The sequence below is a fragment of the Pan paniscus genome, chromosome 3, assembly GCF_029289425.2.
Source record: "Pan paniscus chromosome 3, NHGRI_mPanPan1-v2.0_pri, whole genome shotgun sequence".
In the NCBI taxonomy this organism is placed as follows: Eukaryota; Metazoa; Chordata; class Mammalia; order Primates; family Hominidae; genus Pan; species Pan paniscus.
In genome coordinates, this window is record NC_073252.2 from 36,158,656 (window position 1) to 36,186,613 (window position 27,958).

Genomic DNA, 27,958 nt, shown 5'->3' on the forward strand with positions numbered 1-27,958 from the left:
AAAAGTGCTAATTCTTACCCAAAATGTATAATTATCTGAATGAAAATAAATATATAATGTCAAGTTGTGAGTAGGTCAACATACAGTTACATAGAAATTATGGAGTGGAAAGTTACAATAACTCAGATAAAAAAGTTTACTAAACTCAACAGTAGATTTGAGGTGACAGAAGAAAGAATCAGCAAACTTTAAGGTAGATCAATAGGGATAAACAATCAGATCAGTGGGTAAAAATAAGGAAAAATGAATAGAGCCTCAGAGAGCACAGTGTGCCATTAAACACACCAACAGGAATGTCATGAGATTGCCTAAAGGAAAGGAGAAAGGGAGAGAAAAAACGTGAAGAAATAATGGCTGAAAATTCTTACAAATTGATTAAAAACACATCTGCAAACCCAATAAACTATATGTAGAATAAATGAAAAAAGAGCCACAACTAAAATTATCATAGCCAAGATACTGAAAGCCAAAGATAAAGAGAAAATATTGTATCCTGTAAGACAAAAATGATTCATCACTTAAATGGAACTCCAGTAAGATTAACAGTTGACTTCTCATTAGAAACAGTGAAGAACAGAAACAAGAAATGAAACTGTCTTTTACAAAATGAAAATGAAACAAAATTAATCCCAGATATGCCAAAGCTGGAACAATATGTTGCTATCATACCTGCCTTAAAATAAATGCTAAAGGAAGTTCTTCAGGCTAAAAGCTAGTGACATCAGGCTGTAGTTTCAAATCTACATTTGAAAAACCAAAGAAGTAAAGGGAAGTATGAAGGCAATTATTAAAATATATATATATATATATATTATTACAGCATATTTTCTCTGTTCTTATCCTCATTTTAAAAGCAATTGCATGTCCCTGGAAGCACTCAGATATCAGGGCAAGTGACACCACCCACCACCACTGGTAGCCAAGCAAACAATTCTTGCTCCAGCTTTGGACCCAGTGGTCCTACTTTTTCTGAAATCACCCATCAAGCTTAGACTCCTGTTATCCTGGGAAGCACCTGGACAGCAGAGCAGGTGATCCCACCAACCTCCACCACTGCTCGCCAGGCGAGCCTCACTTGCTAGAGCTTCCAGCCCAGGAGTCTCACTTCTGCCTGAATTTTCTAAGGGGCACCACCTGTTGTTACTGTGGAGACACCCAGATGGCAGGGCAGGCAACACCATCCACCTACACCTGCCTCTCATAGCCAGAAGGGCCACACACACTACAGTTTCCAGCCCAGTGATTCCACTTCTGCCTGAACTCTGTGGACAGGTAAAACCAAGTGTTTCCCCAGAAAGCACTCAGACAGCAGATTAGGTCTAATCCAGCAAGAATACAGCCTGTCTCCCAACTGTGACTCCAGACTGAGGAAGCCCCAGGGACAAGAACACCTGTCAAAGAAACATGCACATGAAGAAAGTCATTGAAATAGGCTCCTTCAAGACCCATGAGCAAACTAGAATCAAAGCCAGTCAACTGAACTCACCTTTATATCACAATCAAACCCCCAAAGGCATCAAAGAAGATAAAAATAAAGGAACTCATCCAAAGGATAGCAGCTTCAAAGATCGAAGGAACATTGGTCCACACAGATGAGGAAAAAAAAAAAAAAAAACAGTGGAAGAACTCTAGCAACACAAATAGCCAGTGTCTTCTTACCTCCAAATGACCACACCAGTTCCCCAGCAATGGTTCTCAACAAGGGTGCAGTGGCTAAAATGTCAGAAATAGAATTCAAAATATAAATAGGCATAAAAATTGTCAACATCTAGGAGAAATTTGAAACCCAATCCAAGAAATCTAAGGAATACAATAAAAAGTTATAAAAGAGAAAATATAAAATGGCCATTTTAAGAAAGAACCCAACTGAAATGATAGAGCTGAAAAACTCACTTCAAGAATTTTATAATGCCATTGCAAGTAATAACAGCACAATAAACCAATCTGAGGAAAGAATCTCAGAGCTTAAAAACTCGTTCTCCAAAATAACTCAGTCAGAAAAAAATAAAGAAAAAATAATGAAGGGGAAAGAACAAAACTTCTGAGAAATATGGAACCATGTAACAAAACCAAATCTATGCCTCGATAACATCCCTGAAAGAAAGGGAGAGAAAGCAAGCAATTTGGGAAACATATTTGAGGATATCACACATGAAAATTTCTCCACCTTTGCTAGAGAGGCCAACATTCAAATCCAGGAAATGCAGAGAACAGCTGCAAGTTACTACACAGGACGATCATCCCTAAGATACATAGTCAACAGGTACTCTAAACTCGAAATAAAAAATGTTAAAAGTAGCTAGAAGGAAGGGGCAGGTCACCTTCCAAGAGAACCCCATCAGGCTAACAACAGAACTTTCAGCAGAAATCCTAAAGCCAGAAGAGTTTGGGGGATTACATTCAACATTCATAAAGAAAATAAATTCCAACCGAGAATTTCAGATCCAGCCAAACTAAGCTTCATAAGCAAAAGAGAAATAAGATTCTTTTCAGACAAGCAAATGCTAAGAAAACTTGTTACCACCAGATGTGTTTTACAAGAGGTTCTTATGGAGGTGCTAAATATGGAAAAGAAAGGCTGTTACTGGTCACCACAAAAGTACAGTTAAGTACAGAGACCATTGGCTCTATAAATAAACCACATCATAAAATCTGCATAATAACCAGCTAACAACAGGATAATAGGATTAAACCAGCACATATCAATATTAACTTTGAATGCAAATGGACTAAATGCCCCAATTAAAAGTTGAATGTAAAAGCAAGACACAACTGTATGCTGAATACAAGAGAACCATATCACATGCAATGACTTCCATAGTCTAAAATAAAGAGATGAAGAATGATCTACCAAGCAAATGAAAAACAGAAAAAAAGCAGAGATTGCTATTATAATTTCAGACAAAAAAAGACTTTAAACCAACAATGATGAAAAAAGGGGCATTACATAATGAGAAAGCTTCAATTCAACAAGAGGACCTAACTATTCTAAATATATACATACCCCAAATAGGAGCACTTAATAGAAGAACTGATCAAGTAGAAGAAAAAATTAGTGAGCTTGAAGACAGGCTATTTGACAATACATAGTCAGAAGACAAAGAGAAAAAAACAAATACAAAGCAAAGAAACATGCCTATGGATCTAGAAAATAGCCTTAAAAGGGCAAATCCAAGAGTAATTAGCCTTAAACAGGACAGAGAGAAAGAGATAGGCTTAGAAAGTTTATTCAAAGGAATAACAGAGAGTTTTCCAAACCTAGAGAAAGACATCAATGTCCAAGTACAAAGGTTCTAGAGTACCAAGCAGATTTAATCCAAAAAAGACTACCTCAAGGCATTTAACTGTCAAACTCCCAAAGATCCAGGATAAAGAAAGGATTCTAAAAGCAGCAACAGAGAATAAATGACATGCAATGGAGCTCCAATATGTCTGGCAGCAGACTTTTCAGTGGAAACATTATCAGCCAGAAAAGAGTGGCAAGACATATTTAAATTGCTGAAGGAAATGAACAAAAAAAAGTTTACCATAGAATAGTATATTAACTGAAAATCCTGCAAACATGAAGGAGAAATAAGACACCTCAGACATACAAAAGCTAAGGGATGACATCAACACCAGATCTGTCCTACAAGAAATTTTAAAAGAAGCACTTCAATCAGAAAGAAAAGGACATTAATGAGCAATAATGAGTAGACATTTCTCAAAAGAAGACATACAAATGGCAAACAGACATATGAAAAGGCTGGACATAGTGGCTCATGCGTGTAATCTCAGCACTTTGGCAGGCCAAGGCAGGTGAATCATTTGATTTTAGGGTTTGGAAACCAGCCTAAGCAACATGGTAAAACCCCATTTCTACAAAAAACACAAAAGTTACCTGGGTGTGGTGGCATACACCTGTGGTCCCAGCTACTAGGAAGGCTGAGGTGGGAGGACCCCTTGAGCCTGAGAGGTAGTGGTTGCAGTGAACCATGATTTTGCCATCACACTCCAGACCGGGCAACAGAGCCAGACCCTGTCTCAAACAAAAAAAAAAAAAAAAAAAAAAGAAAAGAAAAGAAAAAAAGAAAACGTGATCAACATAATTGATCATCAGACACATGCAAATGAAAACTACAAGGAGATATCATTTCCCCCCTGTTTAAATGGCTTATAACCAAAAAGACAGGCAATAACAAATGCTGGTGAGGATGTGGAGAAGAAGGAACTTTCATAAACTGTTGGTGGGAACGTAAATTACTACAGCACTGTGGAGAACAGTTTGTAGGTTACTCAATAAACTAAAAATTGAGCTACCATATGATCCAGCAATTCCACTGCTGCGTATATACCCAAAAGAAAGGAAATCAATATATCAAAGAGATATCTGCACTCCTATATTCATTGCATCACTTTTGGAAGCAACTTACATGTCCATGAACAGATGAATGGATAAAGAAAACGTGGTACATACACACAATAGAGTACTAGTCAGCCATTAAAAAAAAGAATGAGATCCCATCATTTGGAAAAACAAGGATAGAACTGGAGATCATTATGTAACCTGAAATAAGCCAGGCACAGGACAAACATCACATGTTCTCACTTACTTGTGGGATCTAAAATTTTGAGACAATTTAACTCATGGACACATAGAGTAGAAAAATGGTTTTCAGAGGCTGGGAAGGCTATTGGGGAGCTAGTGTGGTGGGGGGATTGGATATTTGATGGGTACAAACTATGATAAAAGAATGATTAAGACCTACTATTTGGTAGCACATAGGGTGACTATAGGCTTTAATTACTAACTAAAGAAGTATAATTGGATTGTTTGTAACACAAACGATAAATGCTTGGTAGGATGGATAAAAACAAACAAACAGGAGTACTAGATTTATAAAGCAAATTCTTAGAGACCTATGAAGAGAGTTAGATAACCACATAATAATTTTGGAGGACTTCAGTATGTCACTGACCATGTTAGATAGATCATCAAAGCAGAAAACTTTGACCAAATGGACCTAGCAGACATCTACATAACTCTCCACTGAAAAACAACAAAATATACATTCTTCTAGACTGCACATAACACATACTCTAAAATTGACAACACAATTGGCCATAAAACAATCCTCAGCAAATTAAAAAATCTGAAATCATAACAAACACACTCTTGGACCTGAGTACAATAAAAATAAAAATTAATATGAGAAAATCACTCCAAATCATACAATTACATAACAGCTAAACAACCTGCTCCTAAATGACTTTTGAGTAAACAATGAAATTTAGGCAGAAATGAAGACATTATTTGAAACTAATGAGAATAAAAATACAACATAGCAGAGTCTCTTTGACACAGCTAAAGCAGTATTAAGAGGAAAGTTTATAGTGCTAAATGACCACATCAAAAAGATAGAAAGATCTGAAATGAACAACCCAACATCACACCTGGAGGAGCTGTAGTAACAAGAACCAACTAACCCAAAGCTAGTAGAAGACCAGAAACAACCAAAATCAGAACTGAAGTGAATGAAATTGAGGCAGAGAAAACCATACAAAAAAATCAATGAATCCAGGAGTTGATTTTTTTTAAAAGAATCAATAGATTGATAGACAACTAACTAGACTAATTAAGAGAGAGAGAGAGAGAGAATATCCAAATGAACAAAATCAGAAATGCCAAAGGGGATGTTACCACAGACCCCACATAAAAAAAAACACCTCCCAGACGCTAAAAAACACACCTCTGTGTACACAAATTATTAAAATTAGAACAAATGAACAAATTTCTGGAAGTATACAACCTCCCAAGACTAAACCAGAATTAAAATGAATCCCAGAATGGAACAATAACAAGTTCCAAAACTGAATCAGTAAATAAAAAACCTACCAACTGAAAAAAATCCCAGGACCAGATAGATTCATAGCCAAATTCTACCAGATATGTAAAAAGAACTGATACTATACCTGCTGAAAGAATATGAAAAAATTAAGGAGGGACTCCTCCCTAATTCATTCTATGAGGCCAGCATCATCCTGATACAAAAACCTGGCGGAAACACAACAACAACAAAAACTTGCAGCCAATATCCTCTAGGAATATAGATGCAAAAATCCTCATAAAATACTAGAATAATGAATCCAGCAGCACATGAAAAAGCTAATCCACCATGATCAAGTAGGCTTTATCCCTAGGATACAAGATTGCTTCAAAATATGTAAATCAAAAATTGTGACTCACCACTAAAAACAAACATAAGATGATCATCTCAACAGATGCAGAAAAGGCTTTTGATAAAACTCAACATCCTTTCATGTTGAAAACCCTCAACACACTAGGCATTGAAAGAAAATACCTCAAAATACTAAGAGCCATCTGTGACAAACCCACAGCCAACATCATACTGAACAGGCAAAAGCTGCAAGCGTTCTCCTTGAGAACCAGAACAAGACAAGAACGCCTACTCTCACCACTCTTATTCAACATAGTGCTGGATATGCTAGCCAGAGCAATCAGGCAAGAGAAAGAAATAAAAGGCACCCAAATAGGAAGACAGAAGTCAAAAGATCTTTGTTTGTAGGCAATATGATTTTGTACATAGAAAACCCCATAGTCCCCACCCAGAGGATTCTAGATCTGATAAGCAACTTCAGTAAAGTTTCAGGATACAAAATCATTGTAAAAAATGAGTAGCATTTCTGTACACCAACAAAGTTCAAGCTGGGAGCCAAATCAAGAATGTAATCCCATTCACAATAGCCACAAAAAGAATTAAATGCCTAGGAATACAGCTAACCAGAATGAAGAAAAATCTCTACAATGAGAATTACAAAACACTGCTAAAGGAAATCAGAGATGAAACAAACAAACGCAAAAAAAAAATTCTATCCTCATGGTTAGGAAGAATCAATATTAATAAAATGGCCATACTTCCCAAAGCAATTTATAGACAAATGCTATTCCTGTCAAACTACCAATAACATTCTTCAAAGAATTAATTAGGAAAACCTGTTTTAAAATTGATATGGGACAAAAAAAGAGCTCAAGTAACCAAGATAATTAAAAGCAAAAAGATCAAAGCTGGTGGTATCATTTTACCCAACTTCAAACTATGCTACAAGAATACAGTAACTAAAACAGTATGGTACTGGTACAAAAACAGACACATAGACCAAAGAAACATAACAAAGAACCCAGAAATTAAGCCACACACATACAACCACCTGATTTTCAACAAATTCAAGAAAAATCAGCAACGAGGAAAGACTCCATATTTAAGAAATGGTGCTAGCCACATACAGAAGTGGCTAGCCATATACAGAAGATTGAACCTGGACCCCTTTCATACAGCATATACAAAAACTAACTCAACATGGATTAAAGACTTAAGGGTAAAACCTCAAACTATAAAAACCCTTGAAAATAACATAGGAAATACCAATCTGGACATAGGCCCTGGCAGTGATTTTCTGACAAAGATGCCAAAAGCAATTGCAGCAAAACAAAATAGACAAGTGGGACCTAATTAAACGAAAGAACTTCTAAACAGCAAAAGAAACTATCAATAGAATTAACAGACAGTCTACAGAATCTGAGAAAATATTTGCAAGCTGTGCATCTAACAAAGGACTAATACATGGAATCTATAAATAAATCAACAAGCAAAAACAAACAACTGCATTAAAAAGTGGGAAAAATACATGAACAAACACTTTTCAAAAGAAGACATACATATGACCAATAGGAATATGAGAGAATGCTTCACATCACTAATCATTAGAGAAATGCAAGTCAAAATCACAATGAGATACCATCTCACACCAGTTAGAACGGCTATTCATAAGAAGCCAAAAAATAGCAAATGCTGGTGTGGTTGCAAAGAAAAAGGAAAGCTTATACACTCCTCTTAGGAATGCAAATTATTTAAGTCCTTGTAGGAAGAAGTGTGGGGATTTCTCAAAGAACTTTAAGTACCATTTCAACCTAGCAATCCCATTACTGGATGTATACCTGGAAAATTATAAATTGTTCTGCCTAACAACACATGCACACACATGCTTGTTGTAGCACTGCTCACAACAGTAAAGTCATGGAATCCACCTAAATACCCATCAGTCACAGACTGGATAAAGAAAATGTGGCACATATATACCATGGAATACCATGCAGGCATAAAAAAGAATGAGATCATGTCCTTTGCATCAATATGGATTGAGCTGGAGGCCATAATCAAAAACAAACCAACCCCAAAACAGAAAAGCAAATACCACATATTCTCACTTGTAAGTGGGAGCTAAACATTGAGTACACATAGATACAAAAAAGGAAACAACAGACACCAGGGTCTACTCGAGGGTGAAGGGTTGGACGAAGGAGATTGAAAAACTACCTATTCGTTACTATCCTTATTGCCTGGGTGATGAAACAATCTACACCAGCCGCCCGTGACACATAATTTACATATTTATCAAAACTGCGCATGTATCCCTGAATCTTATATAAAACTTAAATGAAAGTAAGTGCATAGAACAATATGAATGTATTTGTATTGTTGCTTTTATACAAAAATGAAATGTATTTACCAATAACAGTCAAGGGTAATGGGTGGGAACAAAGTTGTAATGAAGTAGGAAATTAGAACAAAATGGTCACTTGGAATACATAGGAAGAAAGAAAATTGGTATTTTCTTCCAAAATTGGTAACTTAGAAGGTAAATATTAAAAAATTCTATAAATATATATTTGCTCTCCTTTCTGTTCTCAGCTTTTTACAGGGCATAAAAGGACTATATACAAAGCAGTAATTACAACAGTTTTGACTGGGCTTGTAATGTATGTAACAAAATATAGATAACAACGATAGCACAAAAAACGGGAAGGGAATGAAAGTATTTTAGAGAAAGTTTCTATCATCCATTGGAATAATGTTATTTTTAAATCTGAAGTTAATTTTGGTCACTTGCGATGTATATTTTAAGCCCTAGAAAAAACCACAAGAAACATAGTTGAAAAATATAGTAAAAACCTTAAACTGGTTTTTATTACACTAGAAAATACTTAATAATAAAGAAGTCACTAGAGGAATAGAAAAACAAAGTGACATGAGGCATATAGAATACAAAAAGCTAAATGGCAGAGGTCAATGCACACATTTCAATTGTAACATTACATGTGAATAAATTGAAAAACCCAATTAAAAGTTAAAAATTATCTTATTGGCTAAAATAATAAGATCCAGCTATGTTATGTTCACAGGAGACTTACTTTAGATTTAATGATGTAGAAGGTTGAAAGCACTTAACAAAAAGCACCACAATACATGAAGTAAAAATTGACAGAGTTTAAGGAAGAAGGACAGTTCAAAATTAATAAAGACTTAAGCAGCTCCCCCACATTTTTTTTATTTTAAACAGAGTCTTGCTCTGACCCCCAGGCTGGAGTGCAATGGCGTGATCTTGGCTCACTGCAACCTCCACCCTCACTGCATTCAAGCAGTTCTTGTGCCTCAGCCTCCCTAGTAGCTGAGATTAAAGGTGCCCACCACCACGCCTGGCTAATTTTTGTATATTTCGTAGGGACAGGGTTTCACCATGTTGGCCAGGCCAGTCTCAAACTCCTGACCTCAAGTCCCAAAGTGCCCACCTCGACCTCCCAAAGTGCTGGGATTTACAGGTGTGAGCCACCACACCCAGCCTACCCCACTTTCAACAATAGATAGAGAAGTTAGGCAAAGAAAAAAGAAATGGAATATGTGGAAAACACTGTAAACTATGTATCCTTAGCAGATACATATCTATGGAATATTTCACCCAGGAACAGCAAAATAAGCATTCATCTTAAAGGCATATAGAACATTCTTGGGATAAACACTATTTAAGGACATAAAACAAGCCTCAATAATTTTGAATAGGTTGAAATTGTACGGAGTATATTCTGCTACTACAAATTAAAGTGAGTTGAAATTATATAAAGTATTTTATGTAAGCACAAAGGAATTAGCTTATAAATCAATAGCAAAAGAAAGTTGGAAAGTTTACAAATACGTAGAAGTTAAACAATACACTGTTCTTAAATAAACAATGTGTCAAAGTATAAATCACAAGTTAAATTCAAAGATACCTTGAAATGAATGAAAACACAAACACAATATACAAAAACGTGGAAAGCAGCTACAGTGGTACAGAAAAAATTATAGCTGTATATGCCTATAATAAAATAAAATATGTACTTGAATTCAAGAACCTAACTTTTTACCTAAAGAAATAGAAAAAGAAGAGCAAGTTAAATCTAAACATAAGTAGATAAAAATAGTAAAGATTAGAAAGAAAATAAATACCGTGGAGAAGAGAAAATTAATTTTTAAATAATAAAAATCAAAATTGGATTCTTTGAAAAAGTTGTAAAAAGTGACATTTAACTAGATTAGATATAAAGAGAATACTATGAAAAACTATATGCCAACAAATTAGCCTAGATAAAATTTCTAAAAATTCGAGAAACACAAATTACCAGAAACTGTTTCAAAAAGGTAATAGAAAATCTGACTAGATCTCTGACGAGATTGAGTTAGTAAACAAAAATGTCCCAGGCAGAAAAGTTGAGATCAAAGTGGCTTCACTGGTCAATTTTATCAAATATTTAAAGAATTAACAATGATTTTCACACACTTTTCCAAAAAATAGTAGAGGAGAGATTACTTCCAAACTCATTCTATGGAGCCAGTTTTATCTTGATACTGAAACCAGACAAAGACATCAAAAGAAAACAACAGACCGATACAATTTTACTGCAAAAATCCTCAGTAAAATACTCAATAAGCCAAATCCAGCAACTCTTAAAAATAATTTTATGACATGGCCAAATGTATTCTATCCCAGGAATGCAAGATTGCTTTCACATACAAAAGTCAATCAGTGTTATGCCCCATATTAATAAAATAAATGAGAAAAACCATATGATCATCTACATAAATGCTGCAAAAAACATTTGACAAAAATTTAACACTCTGTCATGATAAAAAACACTCAATAAATTAGGAATTGCTCTATAAAATCTGATAGATAAAATCATATTTAATGATGAAAGACTGCAAGCTTTCCCTCTGATATCAGGAACAAGAACACAAGGTCCACTCTCATCACTTATTCAACATTGTACTTCAAATGCTAGCCAGGACAATTAGAAAAGAAAAATAAATAAAGGCATTAAGATTTGAAAGGAAGAATAAAACTACATCAATAGATGGCATAATGTGTGTAGAAAATGTGAAGACATTTTTAAACTATTAGAATAGACATGGTTAGCATAATTGTAGGTTGTGAAACAACACACACAAAAAAGTTTCTATATGCTGGCAATAAGGAGTATAAAAATGAAATTAAGAAAATTTAAAAATTAAGAAAAAATTTATGTAGTGTATAATAAAAAAGAACATAACAGGAATAAATTTAGCAAAATAAATGCAAGACTTATACACAGAAAACTAGAAAACATTTTTGAAATACATTTTAAAAGACCTAAACAAATGAAAAGATATTCCATATTTATAAATTGGGAGGCAATTTTTAAATGGCAATAATCTCCAAATTCATCTGCAGATTCAATACGATCCCATCAAATTACCAACTACCATTTATTTTTGCAGAAATTGATGAAGTAATCCTAAAACTCATAGGAAAAATGCAAAGAACATAGTGCAGCGAAAATAAATTTGAAAAAGAAGAATAAAGTTGAAGAATTCACATTTCCTGATCTCAAAACTTATTACACAACTATAATATTAATACAATGTGGTATTTGTGTAAAAATATAATTTTAAATCAACCGAATAGATTTGAGAGTATAGAAATAAACCCATACATTAATGGGCAATATATTTTCTTCAAGAGTGCCAAGACAATTAAATAAGGAAAGAAGTGTTTTCAACCAATGATGTTAAGACAACTGAATATCTACATGCAATGAGTTGAATCCCTCTCTTACAGCATAAAAATATAAAAATATGAACTCAAAATGGATGACAGAATTACCTTTAAAAGCTAAAGCTATAAAAGTCTTAGACAAAAACATTCATATGCGTGAATGTTCATTATGCTGGATTAGGCATGAGTTTCTTTGCAATGACACCAAAAACACAAGAAACAAAAGAAAAAAATAATACTTTGACTATATCAAACCTAAAAAAATATTGTGCTACAAATGATGCCACATAAAAAAGTTAAAACTCTTTTAATAAAAAGTTAAAAGACCACCCACAGAATGAAAACAAACTTTTTTACTAATAATATACATAATAAGAGACAAAGAACTGTTACAAATCAATAATAAAAATACGAATAACCCAATTTTTTAAATGGACAAAAGAAATAAATAGAAACGTTTCCAGAGAAGAAATCTAAATGGCCAATGAGCACATTAGGCAAATACACATCCAAAGCACAATGAGATGCAATTTCACTTCCACTAAGAGATTTCACTTCCGCTAGGAGACAAGATACAATAACACACACAACAGCACAAATAGACATGCAATAACAAATATTGATGAGGGTGTGGATAAACTGAAACCTTTATACATTGCTGATGGGAATGTTAAATGGTGCAACCTCTTTGGAAAACAGTTTGGCACTTCCTCCAAAGGTTAGACATAGAATCATTATATGACCCAATAATTCTACTTTTAAGTACATATGCAAGAAAAATAAAAACATATTTCTACACAAAACCTTATACATAAATGTTCATAGTAACATTATTTATAAATGCCAAAAGTAGAAACAACTCAAATATCCATCAACTGATGAACGAATAAACAAAATATTATTTGGCAATAAAAATAAAGTACTGATACACGCAACAACACTGATGAAACTTGAAAACATTGTGCTAAGTGAAACAAGCCGTTCACAAAAGACCATTTATTGTATGTTTCCTCTTATATTAAACGTCCAGGATACACAAAGCTATAGAAGCAAAATTTAAATTAGTGCTTGCCAATGGCTGGGGAGTGGGCAGGAGAGATGGTGATGGGTGTGATAGCAAATGGGTATGAAGTTCATTTCATGGATGATGAAAATATTTTAATTTTTTTTTTTTTTTTTTTTTTTTGAGACGGAATCTCGCTCTGTCGCCCAGGCTGGAGTGCAGTGGTGCGATCTCGGCTCACTGCAAGCTCCGCTTCCCGGGTTCACGCCGTTCTCCTGCCTCAGCCTCAGCTGGGACTACAGGCGCCTGCCACCACCCGTGGCTAATTTTTTGTATTTTTTTTCTTTAGTAGAGATGGGATTTCACCGTGTTAGCCAGGATGGTCTCGGCCGGGCGTGGTGGCTCACGCCTGTAATCCCAGCACTTTGGGAGACCAAGGCGGGCGGATCACGAGGTCAGGAAAAATATTTTAAACTGTCTATATAGTAAAAGCTAGTGAATTTTATGGTACGTGAATAGTATCTCAACAAGCGCATTTGAAAAGTGGAATAAAATGTAATGTCATCAGAAAAAATAATGCCTCAGAGAACACAAGATTTTTGTTTTCATAGGTGAAGTCTTTTACCTAAGTAACAACAACAACAAAAAAAACCCAGAAACCAATAGCATATGTACTTTTTAGAAAAGGATATAATTTATTGTTCTGACACCATAAAAGAAATAAATATAATTTCACAAGAGAAACTGCCTTCCACTTTTATAAAATTTCGATAATTTTTTTTTTTTTTTTTTTTTTGAGACAGAGTTTCACTCTTGTCGCCCACATTGGAGTGTAATGGCCGGATCTTGGCTCACTGCAACCTCCGCCTCCCGGGTTCAAGCCATTCTCCGGTCTCAGCCTCCCGAGTAGCTGGGATTACAGGTGCCTGCCACCACTCCCGGCTAATTTTTTTGTATTGTTAGTAGAGATGGGGTTTCACCATGTTGGCCAGGCTGGTCTCGAACTCCTGACCTCAGTCTATCTGCCCGCCTCAGGCTCCCAAAGTGCTGGGATTACAGGCGTGAGCCACTGTGCCGAGCCTATAAATTCTTTAAGACTAAAAAAACTTTAAGAGGTTAGTCTAATGAAAGGGAAAATATTCTCAAGATACTTGATTTTAGAGCATAAAATGGAATCAAAGAAATCCTAAACCCTTTTTAAGCATTTGAATCTGTGGAGACTTACCCCAAAGCACAGCAATCTTCTCATTATATTATGTATAGCTGTTACAGGTGATATATTTTTATTTTAAAAAATGCCTTGAAAAGTCAATATGATTTTTTTCCTTTTATCGTGTGACGAACCACTTTAGTTGCAGGTTGTGGAAAATAATTTATCTCTATATTGCTTCAAAGTCCACACATTTATACAGGGTGTTATTTAGCACACACATTCAGAAATAATCCTTGTTAAAGCAGCATTTATTAGGACTATTTCAAATCTATATGTCTGCATGCATATTTGCATTAATTTGAAGAGCGACCATAGTTTCAGCAGAAGGGAACACTCCAATAGTTAAGAAAAACTGCTCTATACTATTGTTTTACTTTTATATTTTTCCTGCAATTTTTAACTTAATCTATCACAAGTCACTTAAAATTCTACCTCATGTTCTCCTAAGAGACAAAAAGAGAGTTGACTTAATTAAAGTTATGAACTTGCCTCTGATAGCTTATATATTTAATTCTTCTTCAGTCTCTCTAGGTAACAAACTTTTAATCTGTCTAGGTAACAACTTTTCCATTTACCACAGTTATACTTTGTTGTCAACTTCTGCATGTATTCAAATGTGTACTGGATTTCCTGGTGTCATTACAGATATCTCATATCTCACATATAGTCTGATGACGTGTATCATCATGTCCTACGTGTACATTGGAGCATCTCTCTTTGATCCTATTACGTCACTTGGCTTTCTTTGTCACCAGAAATCATGTGGTAAACATTTTATTCTTTTCCTAATGTGAATTTTTATCAACTGTTTACTATTTTCAGCCAGGTAAAAGCAAACAAATATTATTTTGATACATAAAATGTGCTTATAATAGTTTAGACAAAAGACTTGCATTTCTCAGTCTAACTTTGTGCCTAATGTATGTTAAGAGCCCACCTCTCAACAGCCACATACTTGATATATATCAAGTCTCAATCGTATAATTGACATGGAAACAAAGCCTGAAATATGAGATAATAGAGGTAAAAAAGTTAATGAAAAACTTTGGGAGGTCGAGTCAGGCAGATCACTTGAGGTCAGGAGTTCAAGACCAGCCTGGCCAACATGGTGAAACCCTGTCTCTACTAAAAATACAAAAATTAGCCAGGTGTGGTGGTGCATGCCTGTAATCCCAGCTACTCAGACTGAGGTAGGAGAATCACTTCAACCTGGCAGGTAGAGTTTGCAGTGAACTGAGATAGCATCATTGCACTCCAGCCAGCGCCACAGAGCAAGACTCCACCTCAAAAAAAGAAAAAAAAAAAAAGTTAATGACATAACCACTCATCTGATAACCCCAAAAAGAATCAAGGAAGTTATTTTCAAACTCTTCCTCTTTCTCATTCTTTATATCCTTTATATACAATCTTTCTTATAGTATTATAAATTCTATCACCTAAATGTAAATCCAGAGTTCATATTCACATTCACTACTTTCATTCATATCTTCATAATTTCTCAAGACCATTGACATTATTTCTTAGATGCTCACTCAAAAGGTTGCCTGATATCTCTGCCATAAACTTATAACTTTGCTTTGAATGATCTTTTTTTTTCCTTTTTTTTTGTAAGACAGCTTCTTGTTCTGTCACCCAGGCTGGAGTACAGTAGCATGATCTCAGCTCACTGCAATCTCTACCTCCCTGGTTCAAGTGATTCTCATGCCTCAGCATCCCAAGTATCAAGTAGCTGGGAATACAGGCATGTGCCACCACACCCAGCTAATATTTGTACTTTTTAGTAGAGGCAGGGTTTTGCCATGTTGGCCAGCCTGGTCTTGAACTCCTGGCCTCAAGTGATCCACCTGCCTCAGCTTCCCAAAATGCTGGGCTTATAGGTGTAAGCCATCACACCATGCTGCTTTGAATAATCTTTTTAAAAATACAATTTAAAAAATAAGTTCAGCAATTCCACCGCTAGAAATGTATTATACAGAAATTGTTTACAATCCACAATATTGTAAATGAATTGGAACTGACATATGAATGAACCTGATAATGTATGCTATTGAACAAATAGATGTTTTTAAAGCTTCTGCGTTGTGTTTCTAAGGGTATAGGCCCAATTTAAGAGAACAATGGATTTTAATTATAAAATATAAGACACATAAGTAGTCTAATTGAGAAGAGATTGATGTTTAGCATAACAGAAACATACTTCACATGACAGAGTAACAGGAATTTGAGGGTGACCACTGGTTACCCCTACATTAAGAGTGAGTGTCATGGACATCAGTTAAAGCTCTCTGATAGGAAGAGAAGATTTCCTAATGATACAGCAGTAGATCTCATGGTAAGAACAGATACACAGCCCTTATAGATTTCTTGTTTTGAGGAATGTCTGGTTTCGTTTTTGAAACTATAATTATTAACATTTCATTTTGAACTTGTTTCCTTTTCAGTGTTGAAATTATTCATTTTTAACTCAAAATATGTACTTTAAGTGTGTTGTACACAACAGCCTTGGATGTGTGGTGCTTTGGGGAAGGAAATTATAAAGATGTCTGTGCATTAAGCAACGCAGGGCAAAGAAAAGACAGTACTCAAAGAAGCAAAAACTAAGAGTGCAGAATCAAAATGGAGCCAATATCAAGAATTTGGAGCCAGAGCTAACAGCAAAACATCCCCTACATACTGGGGAATCCTAGGCAATGTTTGGAAATATTTACTCAACTTTTGATAGTATAAGAGCTATGGAGCTTAGGTCATTTTATTTGGCTATATTAAATCACTCCAGTAGGCAGGAAAACTTAGAAACATTTTGGCAGATTTTTAATTGAACTATTGATAGTTTTATACCTATAAAGTGGGAATTCTGAGATGAAGTAGAGGTGAGGATAGAGGACTAGAGATAATTTTTTCTAAATTTATGTATTTCAACGTGATTTAACTTTTTACCACAAGCCTGCATTAGGCCATTCTTTGTGTCGATTGTAGGAATACCTGAGACTGGTAATTTCTAAAGAAAGGAGGTTTAATTTGCTCGTGGTTCTGCAGGATATACAAGCATGACACTGGCATCTGCTCAGCTTCTGGGGAGGCCTCAGGAAACTCACAATTATGGCCTAAGGTGAAGGGGAAGCATGCGTCTCACATGGCAAGAGCAAGAACAAGAGAGAGTGGAGGTGGTGACACGTAAACAACCAGGCCTCGAGAGAACTCACTCACTATCATAAAGATAGTGCCAAGCTATGAGAGATCCCCCCAACCCGTTTGACCCAAACACCTCCCACCAGATCCTATCTCCAACACTGAGATTACAATTTAACATGAGATTTCATGGAGACAGATATTCAAACTATATCAAAGACTATTTCAAAAACCAATAAGCCTTTGAACATTTCATCTCCAGTATGAAGTGTTCCCCAATTCTACCACATGGAGAATTAATCACTTTCTTCTCTGAGATCTTCTCAAAGGCAGGGGCCGTGCCTAGCATAGTACTTGACACATGAGTCACTTAATATATGTTTGTTGAACAATCATTTAGTTTAACATCGTTATTTCACAGGTTAGATAGATGGGAGACAAAACATTAAATTTATCTACAGCAGTTTCTCGAACTCTGGTCCCTGAGCCAGAAGCACCAGCATCTCCTGAGATGTTGTTAGAAATGCAGTTTTGGGCCCCACTTCAGACCTAGAAGTTCAGAAACTCTGGATGCCACAGAGGTCTGTGCTTTATCAAGCTCTCTTGAGACTTGATGCACACTCAAGTTTGAGAACCATCGCTCAAAGGTAACATAGGTAGTATGGAATAAACAAAAATAGATATTTGAAGTGAAGGTTTATATTGAATTATAATGTATGACATACAAAAATGGATTCAGTGCCTAGAATAAATATTTCTAAGTTGATTTTTCACTGCAGAACCAACAAATTCATTTTTATATTTGTCTCACTTAATGTTACTGCTCTGGCTGCAGACACTCTGCCTGTATCATAATGCTAAACCATGAAATGGAACGATCAACCTTGAAATACGGAGTTTATTCATAAGCAAATGAGCCACCTCATTTTCATGAGTAAATCGCTTTCAGTTACACATTTATGATCTTAAGTAAATCCAGTTACATGTTAATTATATTAGAATGAAAACGGAGCTAAAGATGCTATAATAATTACATGAAAACTATTATTTTATTTTCTATGCTTTATGCTTTGGAACATTGAAAAGAGGGTCCTTTTCTATCATGATGATGCCCACTGTAAAGAGAATACTACGTTGTAGTTATTGTGGGGGCCTGTCAAACACAATTGCTTACATATTTACAACCTGAAATTGTTTGTCTATATGATCTCAACATATATCTTTCTGCTTAAGGGGAAAATTATTCTATTAAGAAAAACTAGCTAGAACCACATCACTAGGAGAGAAGTCATTGGTGACAGTGGTATGTAAGAAAAGAGCAGGTAAAATCATATTAGTTGATGCTGTGGTTGCAAATAGTTCTAATAAGTGGATCTGTGTTTCTACCAGCTATGTCCCTGAAACAAAGATAAAATGGTCGTGAATGTGACTTTAGAATACACACAGTGTGTAAGCAGGTCTTAGGCATATTACCCTACTTTTTATTCCTTGACAAATATTGTTTAAGAACATATTTACTGCTTGTATTATGTTTGATTCAATTATTTTATACTAAATTAGTATATATGAAGCACAGGAGAAAGGAAGAAATAGTGTTAAAATATTTCTAATTCTGTCTCTCTCTATATAAAACAAAACTGATATTTAATTTTAAAAATCACTTATAATAGACATTCTGAGCTTCTTCTCCAAACAAGGGTCAAATTTCCATCTTCAAGATATGAACTTTGACTTTCACTAAGGGAGACCACAGTCTTCAAGTATGACCTATAACTTTGCATCTCTGTATTTGTCATTCTAATTGAATCATACATCTGCTCTATCAAAGCAAATATGTCACTTCAATCCTTCCTTTTAGCTGTACTAAAAGATTAATAAGAAATGGATTATCCATATCTCTTAATGAAGGAATAAAGCAATATAAAAATAATCGTGCAACCTTGCATTAAAACATTGCTTTCAGATTCAAAAGTAAAAGCTAGTGGAATTTTTTTTCTTTGTTGCTTGGCTAGAGTTTGCCTTGTTATATTGGTTTTGATTTTTACTCCAGTCCAATTCTCTTCCAATAAACAAATTTGCCTTGTTTCCAGATCGCAAACTCAATTTTTCTATTTAGCCAAACTAATAATATTTTGTTCAGTATCATGTCTTCACCTTGATTTTTTAACTTTGGGACATATGTACATTAGTATCTGTTATAATTTACATAAATGATTTAATTTTCTTACTCTAGTCTCACATTTATTGTCATGACAATATGCAGAAAAAAAGTGATTTTTTATTGTGCCTTACTTTTAAGAAATTATTGTTGATATTGTGCAAAAAGCTTTCACCTTTGTTGGATTTCTCTCTGATTTTATCTAGAAGTCTCTCTGGAGAATAGCTATAAACTCTTGCCCTGCCCTGACAGGCCTCCAGGGAATTTGGTCATGGATGTTTACAAGGTGTCTTTCACAAAATATTTTTTGACCCGACAGACAGCCTGATGCCTGAGTGTTTGACCGGTGACCAGGTGTCCCTCTCACAGGAAACTTGTTTATACTGGCAGATGCCCCTGTTGCTCTTGTCTGACCTGTGTCTAGTTTATTTCTGCCAAGATATCCTCTTGACTGGGAGAAAAGTTAGGTTTGGATGTGTCAGCTAAGTGAGACCCAGAGGAGGCAACACAATAAAAACAGATGAAACTACAGGAGCAGTTTATTACTCACAGGTCCACGGGAGAAGATGGAGACTGATAAGGGCCAATGGGAAGTTCACAGGGACAATATGCTCAATCAGCAAGGTGGGGAACCAGAAAGAGATGGATATATGGGTGGAGGACTTTACTGTGATCCAGGGTATTACCCAAGCAGCTCTCCCAAGGGGAGTTCTAATAAGTAGCTTTAGAGGTAGCAGGCATGTACTCTAAGTGGTCACACTGTGACTGAAACGTGGTTACATATCTTCCCAGTCCATGAAGGTTGTGGGGGTTGATGGAATCAGTCAAGAAGGTTGTACCTGTATGTCCCAGAGAGAGGTGGTCACCAGGAGGTGGTTATATAAGCCAGATATCTGGATTGACAACACTGAGGACTTGGGAGGAGATGCAAGACTAGAAACTGTGTCAAGAGTGAATAAACTCTGTTTCTAATATAAGAAAGTTAAACCTATATTCAAAATGGATGCCAGGAAAACATAAAATTATAGAACATCACAACCCTGAAATAGGAAGAATTGCATACCATTTTCTTACATTAAGATTCATTTATAAAATGAGATGATGTTAACTACTCTGTAGAACTGAAATATGTGGACTCATTTAGGCCAAGAGCTGCCATATAGGAGAAACCCACAAAATAGTGATAGAGCCTGAAATTTACAGAACATACTAAATGTAGCCAAAGATTTAATCAGGGGATGTAAATTATATTCCACTCATATGTATAGAAATCAACAATGTTTATTCCAGCAATACACAAAAATTTTGGTACATTTTCATATATGTGACTGAGAGATTTCAACAATTCTATCCATAAACCCAACTGATCATTTAAAAGAGACACAGTGAGATCCTATTACACAAATTATATAATATCAAGATAGCTAACGTTTTATAATTTAGGGATTATAGTTATTCATTAAACATATATTTAGTGAGCACCAGCAATATGCTGGGCAATGAATGACAGACAAGGTCTCTGCTATGAGAAAGCATATGTTGTAACAGTAGGAGATAAGCAATAAACAGGAATGTATATATCAGGTAGTTCATATGTGGATTGACAAAAAAAAAAAATTCAACAGGCTGATGTAATGGAAAGGGATTGAAAGTCTACTTTAGATTGAACGATCAAAAAGCGATTTGCTGAAAAAGTAACATTCAAACTGAAAATTGAATATCAAAAGTAGCAAACTAGGTAAAGAATCTTAAGGCAGGTTATTACAGGCAGGGAGAACAGCTCCTTCAAAGGAACTCAGAACATTAGAGGACTACAAAGAGGCCCATTGTAGCAAACAGAGTTTGTCTAAAGGAGGGAGCTTTACAATGAGGACTAAGTGGAAGGCGAACTGAGGGCAGGTGACTGTGCAGAAAGCTTTGCAGGCCAGGATAAGGAACATGAATTCTATTCTATGTGGAAAAAAAGATGCCATTTAGGGTTTTAGGTAATGAATGACATGACTTACTGTAATCATTTTCATCTGTTTTAACAGTCAAAGGTGCTTGAAGCATGTATCTTTTCTTCCCCCCTGAGGTACCACTATCGGATCAGCTATTACAAGTATGCAAAGATCCGTCGGGCGCGGTGGCTCATGCTTGTAATCCCAGCACTTCCGGAGGCTGAAGTGGGCGGATCAACGGAGGTCAGGAGTTTGAGACCAGCCTGGCCAACAAGTGAAACACTGTCTCTACTAAAACTACAAAAAATTAGCCAGGTAAGGTAGTGGGCACCTGTAATCCCAGCTACTTGGGACGCAGAGGCGGGAGAATCGCTTGAACCTGGGGGGCGGTGAGCCTAGATTGCACCAGTGCACTCCAGCCTGGGCGACAGAGTGAGACTCCGTCTCAAAAAAAAAAAAAAAAAGAAAAAGTATCCAAAGATCTTCCAAATGTTCCAAATGTTCTCAAACGTTATGTCAAGACACTGAAATACTTCACTAAATGCCTCCTATGGGGATTGAAAAATATGCTGTTTGCAATGGGCATTTTCTTTCTAATGTTTGTTTACTCTGGTATACTTAAGTCTAGGCTTCTTAAATGTTTTTCTTGGAATGAGTTTTCACACCAAGTTGATTTTTATTGAAAGTGTTGTGCTCAGCAAAACACTAATGAAATCCATAGCATATTAATATTAAACAGAATTAGAGTTTTGTGATTTTGTGCTATTGTAAACACTAACAATAAAGGCTATTGAAGAAAAAATAAGATTATGGTTAACAGAAGAGTATGTACTTCAAAGAATTAGGAATTATATTTATTCATTAAACACACATTTAGTGAGCACCAACAATCCTGGGCAATGAATGACATAGACAAGGTCTCTTCTATGAGAAAGCATGTTATGTGCTTTGGATTTTGAGTAGGTAAAGTAACAGAATACGTAATCCTTGAATTCACATGTTATCTTCTACTCACTGTTAGATATTTCAATCAGGAAAAAAATGAAAAAAAAATTAGCAAAGCAAATAACTTCAATAGATTGTTTTATTGTTGTCATTAAATATTTAATAATTAATCTAAAATGGTGAAAAACTTCCAGAAGAAGCATAGTGGATGGGAAATGTCAGATAATATTTTAGACTCACAGCTAAGCTGGTAAATAAATAAAAAGAAGGTGCAGAAATCTTGTTAGATTGGCATAGTGCACAACCGCCTGACTTCTGAGAGAGGGAGAAAGCAATGTCATTCATCTTGCATAATATTCCCTCTCTGGTAAGATTAGTTGATAACACAAGAGAATTTTCCCTAGCTTTACCTGACAAAAACTTGATACATCTTCTAGCAAGAGCAATTTTTCTACCATATTCAGCAATAGTAGTTTCTGAAGGGCTCTCTTATCTCATTTCTTATTCATCAATCTCCAAAAGACATGTTAGAAATAGCAAAATGTAAATCTCTTTATAACAAAATTAATCCAATTTTTTTACTTGTCTTTCATGTGACACTGACTCATTGTCAGCTGAACATATGTAACAAATGCTTGTCATTTCTGAGTACTCAAAGAGCATGATCTAAAAAAAAGATAATTTCTTTTGACAAATGTATGTCAACACAAGGAACTACCTTTTTTGCTTATGATTCACTTGTCATGTCATCTTTTAAAATTAATACTTATCCACAGTTTATGGAGGAAGACTATGATAGTCACTTTATATAATTATGGTTCTGAGGAAGCATATTTCCTTGAGTTTCTCAGTTTAGCATTTTGTCAAAATGGATAAGAAAAAACACATAACTCTATAGTCTCATATTTTTTCTTAAAATATTCCTATTAAAATACAAATTATATTTCATGTGATATTAACCCTAAATTTGGCACAGCGAAATTTAATTGAAGAGAAACACTTGATAAAAAATCAATTTCCCTAATAAATTATGTTTGATTTACCTTATCCTTGTATATTATTGCCATTTGACATTTATAATTTTATTTCTAAGAAATGTATAGAAAAATCTTTAGCTGTACAGCAACAATTTGTATGTTCTGAAGAAATAAAATTTTGTGAAAAGAAAATCCAAATATCATTAAGTTTTCTTCCTTTATTGTATTTCCAAGCAGTTTAAAATGTTTTGTATGAATAATTCTTAGAATCCAAACTAACATGTAATCAAAAAGTGTATTTCACTGGTTGTATGATAAAGCCTATAAAATTGAATTGCATTGTTTCCCAATATACCTTAAACTTCGTCTCAACAACAGAACATTTATATTTTAATTATTACTTTTTTATTAGTTACATACCATGGTACATTATAAATTATGAAGAGGCTTATAATTTTCACTGTAAGTGACATAGTTATTAAATACTAAGTCATATTGTTCCAAAAGCAAATTCAGGTGGCTTTATAAGAAATGTACAATACACCTAAATAGAATAAATTGAGTAAGGTAAGAAAAGTAAGCAAATACAAGATAAAACATGAAAATCCACCCACAAATGAGGCTAGTCAAAATTTTATATTATACAATTCTATACATTTGCCATAAACTGACCACAATTTTGCCTCTAAGCTGTTTAACAGAAAACTCAGGGAAGAAAATCTAGTAAATCATGTCTTTCACATAGCCCTTAAGACAAACACCAAATACAGTAAAGTGACAGTATTTCTAATATTAGTATCAGAAAAAAAGTTGTGTCCTAAGGGTTCTCAAAAAGAAGATGCTGTGTAATGGAGTGAATATCTTCAAAGGTTTAGGATCTCTTTTTTCTTAAAAAGTCTCTCAGGGTAGACCAGTGGCATTACAAGCAAGTGCAATTTCTACAAAAGTTCCTATAGAGAAACCATTTGATGCAACCAGCTTCTCGGCAACACTTCCTTCCAATTGTTGATTCTCTTTGATAATCTTTCAAGAAATAGAGTGTGCCAGGGAGTTTGTTTCCATATTGAATTATGGGCTCTTAAAATGTAGCTCTATGTTAGCATTTAAAGGCAAAGCCTTAAGTGACAGATGAGAAGGGAGAAGGGTTAGGGGACCCAAGGACCACAACATGGACATGTTCTGAAGAGAGGACTATTCCAGCTCCTCTGAGAGAGGTCAGATGAATAGCTTATACAGGGCTAGGGCTACCTGAAAAATAATTTTGAACCTACTATAGCAGAAAAACGGACAGCTAAGGAAGAAGTTTTCACTGTCTTGATTTTTAAGAAATAGTGTCTTAAACGTTTGGTGAGTTCTTATTGTATTATACATTATCGCTGTCATAAACACTTGAGGAGCACTGACTCATGAGTTGATAGCATTCTTATGCAATTACGCAGATAGGAAATGAGGTTAAGACATTAGCCTAAGATCGTGTGGTTAGTGTGTAGTAGAACTAATAATTGAAGCAAGGATTCCTGGCCCCAAAGTCCACACTCTTCATTGCTATCAGTAAATCACAGGGTGTTACAATAGACTGTTCTTTGTAACAATTTGAGTATATTATGGCATTGATTTAACTTTTAAAAGAGACTTCCAAGATTATTTGCCTTTGCAACAGAAAATAAAATAAAATTTGGAATTATTTTTATATATTAAAAAAATCTGCTCTATATGAGAGTAGGCTATCTTTAAATTTAAAAAAATATTGTTGGCATTCATGCTAAGCAAACAACTATTTTGCAAATTCAAGAGGAAGTGACCTTTTATATAACATATACAAGCAAATTATATTAACTGATGGGTTACATATATATGTATAAAATTTTCATTAAAATTGAAAAAGATAACAAATAAAATTTTTAAAAGAGAGAAAGTACCCAGGTGAGGTGGTGTGAACCTGTAGTCCCAGCTACTTGGGAGGCTGAGGTGGATGAGTAGCTTGAGTCTAAGAATTCAAGGCTGCAGTGAACTGTGATCAGGCCATTGCACCTCAGCCTGGGTGACAGAAGGAGTCCTTCTCTCTAAAAAAGGAAAAAAAGAGAGAGAGTTACATAAAACTAAAATTAGCACTATAGCTGTATCAATTTGAATAAAATATCTAAACATGATGGAACCATGTCAAAGTAAAATGTATTTAGCTTGATACTTGTAAAGGGTTGAATTGTGGCCCCCGAAATATATTCTAGATTCCACCTAGAACCTGTGAATATGACTTTATTTGGGAAGAGTCTTTGTAGATGCAATTAAGTAAAGTAACTTGAAATTATACTAAATTATCCAGGTGGGCCTTTAATCAAAACACAAGTTTCCTTAAAAACAGAGAAGACATCCATTGATAAGAAGGATGAGAAAAACAAATGAAACAGAGACGACAGAGAGAGAAGGAAGAAGAAAGTTCATGTAAAATGGAGGCAGAGATTGAAGCTATGTCATCTCAAGCCAAAAATTGTTTGAAGCTACCAGAAATTGGAAGAGGCAAGCAAAGATATTTCCTATATTCTCTGGAGAAAGCAAAGACTTGCTGAACCTTTAATTAGGACTTCTTACCCCGCGAAGCATGAGAGAATCAGTTTCAGCACTTTTTAAGCCATCAAATTCGAAGATGTTTGTTACAGGAGCCCTAGGCTAATTCAGTGGCTATCTACATAGATATTTCAATATGCCCATAAATGAGTAATTTCAACTGACATTGAATCTCAATGATATTAAATGTTATTAATCATAAATATACTATGCTTTCATTTCTTTTTTGTTTTGTTTTGTTTTTCAGAGACAGTCTTGCTCTGTCAGCCAGGTTAGAGTAAAGTGGCATGATCAAAGTTCCTGGATGCAAAATCAGTGTACAAAAATCAGTAGCAGTTCTATATTCCAATAACTTTCAAGTTGAGAGCCAAATCAAGAATGCAATCTCTTTCATAATTGCCACAGAGAGAATGAAATGCCTAGAAATACAGATAACCAAAGAGGTAAAGGATCTCTACATGCAGAATTACAAAACACTGAAGAAAGTAATAAAAGACAACACAAATAAATTGAAAAATGACCCAAGCTTATGGGTTGGAAGAATCAACATCACTAAAATACCCATACTGCCCAAAACAATTTACAGATTTAATGCTATTTCTATCAAATTACTAATGTCATGTTTTCACAAATTAGAAAAAATCTATTCTAAAATTTGTATGGAATCAAAAAGAGCCCAAATAGCCAAAGTAATCCTAAGCAAAAAATAAATCTGGAGGCATCACATTACCTGACTTCAGCCTATACTATATGGTTACACCAATCAAAACATCATGGTACTAGTACAAAAACACACATATAGACCAAAAGAAAAGAATAGAGAACCCAGAAATAAAGCCACATACCTATAACCATCTGATTTTCAACAAACTTGACAAAAATAAGCAATGGGGAAATGACTTCTTATTCAGTAAATGCTCCTGGGATAGCTAGCATGTCTATAAGCAGAAGTATTACACTGGATTCCTACATACCACCATACAGAAAAAATTAACCTAAGATAGATTAAAGACTTAAATGTAAAACCTCAAACTATAAAAATCCTAGAAGAAACCCTAGGAAGCACCCTTCTCAGTATCAGCCTTGGCAGAAAATTTATGGACAAATCCTCAAACAAAAATTTATACAACAAAAACAAAAATTGGCTAATGACAGGATGTAATTAAAGAGTTTCTGCATAGCAAGAGAAACTATCAATGGAATAAACAGATAACCTAAAGAATGAGAGAAAATATTTGCAAACTATGCACCCAACAAAGGTCTATTATCCAGAATCTATAAGAAACTTTAACAAATCAACAAGTAAAATACAAATAACCTTATTCAAAATTGGGCAAAGGACAAGAGCAGACACTTCTCAAAAGAAAAGATACATACAACCAACAAGCATATGAAAAAATATTAATTGTCATTAATCATCAGAGAAATACAAATCAATACCACAGTGAGATACCATCTCAAACCAACAAGAATGGCTTTTGTTAAAAAGTCAAGAAATAACATATGTTGGTGAGGCTCTGGAAAAAAAGAAACACATACACTGCTGCTGAGAATGTAAACTAGTTCAGTCACTGTGGAGAGCAGTTTGGAGATTTCTCCAAGCCCTATGAATTGAACTACCATTTGACTCAGCAATCTCATTACTGAGTATATACTCAAAGGAAAATAAATTGTTCTACCAAAAAGAACAATACGTTCATCACAGCATTATTCACAATAACAAATACGTAGAATCTACCCAGGTGTCCATGAACAGTAGATTGTATTTTTAAAATGTGGTACATATGCACCATGGAATACTATGCAGCGATAAAAAAGAATGATTTCATGTCTTTTGCACCAACATATAGGCAAACTAACACAGAAACAGATAACCAAATCATACTTGTTATTACATGTGGGAGATAAACATTGGGTATACATGGTCTTGTCATAAAAATTGGGACAACAGACACTGGGCAATACAAGAGGGGGGATAAAGGGAGAGGGTAAGGATTGGATACTATGTTCACTACCTGGGTGACAGATTCACTCCAAACCTCAACATCACACAATATACCTTTGTATCAGATTTGCATATTTATCCCCTGATTATAAAATAAAAGTTGACAAAAAGGAAGT

At 34.8% G+C, this 27,958-nt stretch overlaps 1 long non-coding RNA gene across 1 annotated transcript in view; it reads right to left on the reverse strand.

The window, feature by feature from the left end:
* Window positions 1-393: 393 nt before the first annotated feature.
* The window catches only part of LOC117979943 (uncharacterized), a 33,732-nt gene continuing 6,167 nt past the window's right edge, over window positions 394-27,958 (reverse strand). Inside the window, exons 4-5 of the long non-coding RNA XR_010111946.1 lie at window positions 25,192-25,335; window positions 394-4,018 (exon numbers count right to left, since the gene is read on the reverse strand). This is a non-coding gene — a long non-coding RNA (uncharacterized LOC117979943). The remainder of the gene's footprint in view (window positions 4,019-25,191; window positions 25,336-27,958) is intronic.